This window comes from Lissotriton helveticus, chromosome 1_1, assembly GCF_964261635.1.
Source record: "Lissotriton helveticus chromosome 1_1, aLisHel1.1, whole genome shotgun sequence".
Classification (NCBI taxonomy): domain Eukaryota; kingdom Metazoa; phylum Chordata; class Amphibia; order Caudata; family Salamandridae; genus Lissotriton; species Lissotriton helveticus.
Window position 1 is genome coordinate 1,064,713,797 of NC_136057.1, and position 2,038 is coordinate 1,064,715,834.

General features: G+C 41.6%; 1 pseudogene; it reads left to right on the forward strand.

The window, feature by feature from the left end:
* Positions 1–547: 547 nt before the first annotated feature.
* On the forward strand, positions 548–1,659 carry LOC144772148 (large ribosomal subunit protein eL30 pseudogene; annotated as a pseudogene).
* Positions 1,660–2,038: the final 379 nt, after the last annotated feature.

The window sequence follows — 2,038 nt, forward strand, 5'->3', positions numbered from 1 at the left end:
AAACTGTTTAATTAAACAACCTGTTCCTGTTTTGCCAAACACCTCTTGTCTTCTGTTTTTTCTAAGGCATTCTAACTCAAACAACATTTTAGCGAGCAACCCCAGAAGGTTTGGGACCTCGCACCGACTGCAGCCGAAGGAAGGTGACCCTGCTCGGATGGATTGATGTTGGCGCAACGAGAAAGGTGGGTAGAAACCGCAATTGATTGAAAGTTCTCCTGAATATCTGGGGCGAAGGTCTGTCCTGAAGCAGCTGTCACAGAGGCTAATTGACTACATTCAGACCTAAAATATAGTCTAAAGCATTTAGCTTATGGTAAACTAAGGAGAAACGTAAAAAGATAACATGATTGCCCTGCCATTGACAGGGTCTGGCATATTACTGGCATATTACCAATTTTATATGTCCTAACTGTATCAGTTGCAAGATGGACTTGGAGGCGTTCCAGCAGAATATAGTTTATATTGTGGCTACAGCCCTTGATAACTCCAAAGCACTTCTCTCTCCCAGCCATATTGGCGGTGCAGCTCTGTGCTTCAGCATCTCCCAGCATCAGGATGTTTGCCGCCAAGAAGACGAAAAAGTCCCTTGAGTCTATCAATTTGAGACTCCAACTGGTTATGAAAAGTGGCAAGTATGCGCTAGGATACAAGCAAATGTTGAAAATTATTCGCAAGGGGAAAGTCAAACTGGTTATCCCGGCCAACAACTGCCTGCTCTGGGGAAGTCTGAGATCAAGTATTATGCCATGTTGGCAAAGACTGGTGTGCATCACTATAGTGGGAACAACATTGAAATGGACAGAACTTGTGGAAAATACTACAGCGAATGCACATTGGAAATCATTGATCCAGGGGATTCCGATATCATTAGAAGCATGCCAGAGCAGACTGGCGAGAAGTAAATCCTGTGCAAATTTTGTGGTAAATAAAACTGGTTTCCGAAAGACAAAAAAGAAACCCCTCCCAGGAAGCTGATTTTTCTGACATTGCTATCCTGATTGTGAGGAGTTCACACCTCAGTCTCATAGTTTTTTAATTCAATGATTTCCCAGTGCTGAATAGGTTTCTTAACACCCGCAGTATCTGGAAGGAGTGTGGGAGGTATATCTAGCATGACTCTGGGCGTTACAAGGTGGAATTCAGATAGGGAAAACTTGGATCCAGCAAACTGGGCATAACTCCTGTGTGGCCAAGAGGGGCAGGTGATTTCAGAGTTATTACTAAATGGTTTCAATGATTACCACCTTTCTCTTAGAGCGGATAGTGGCAGACTATCCAGTTTACTTAGGAGCGTATTCCACGCTAGTCTTCTCTTGCAAGAGGATAATATGTGATGAACATACTAAATTGTTTTGACAAAGTAATTTTTCTGTCAACCACTATTGAAATATATGATTGTATGTGATTATATTGCATTGATTGCCTTTGAAAACTGTATTGTGTGAAAATCTGAGATCGTGTAGATGCTATTCTTACATATCGCATATTCGCCGTATGTTGCAATACTACATATGCAGTCTTATCGTGTTTTATTGAAATGCTCATTTGAACTGTTTGATGTAAACATTGTAAGCACTGAGCTCATTGTACGTAATTTTTACGAGAGCACCATGTACGATTGCCCCGATGATTTGACAAATAAAACTAGAAAAACGTCATTTGAATTTTATTTTTCCGAACAATTAAAATTGACATAGATTCCCCATTAAAGCATGTAGAAACTAGGATCACCAAACAGACAAAAGGAATTCATAAGTTTTTCCAAGAGTGGCATTAACACACAAAGGCACACACATTTCCCTGGCCTAAGGAGGGAACATTTTACACAAGGAAGTGGGTGTTAGAATTGTGGGCTATCTTTGAAGAGGTTCAATCTGATAACCCCACAATGCCGATAGTGAGCAAGGCATCCACACCGCCCCCACCATATGCAGGGATGGATGTGACCACACCAGTTCTCCCTGCATTAGGACATTCAAACCCAATAATAGTAGAGGCAGACAAGCTCACTACCGAAAGAAGGTCCGTCAGATCT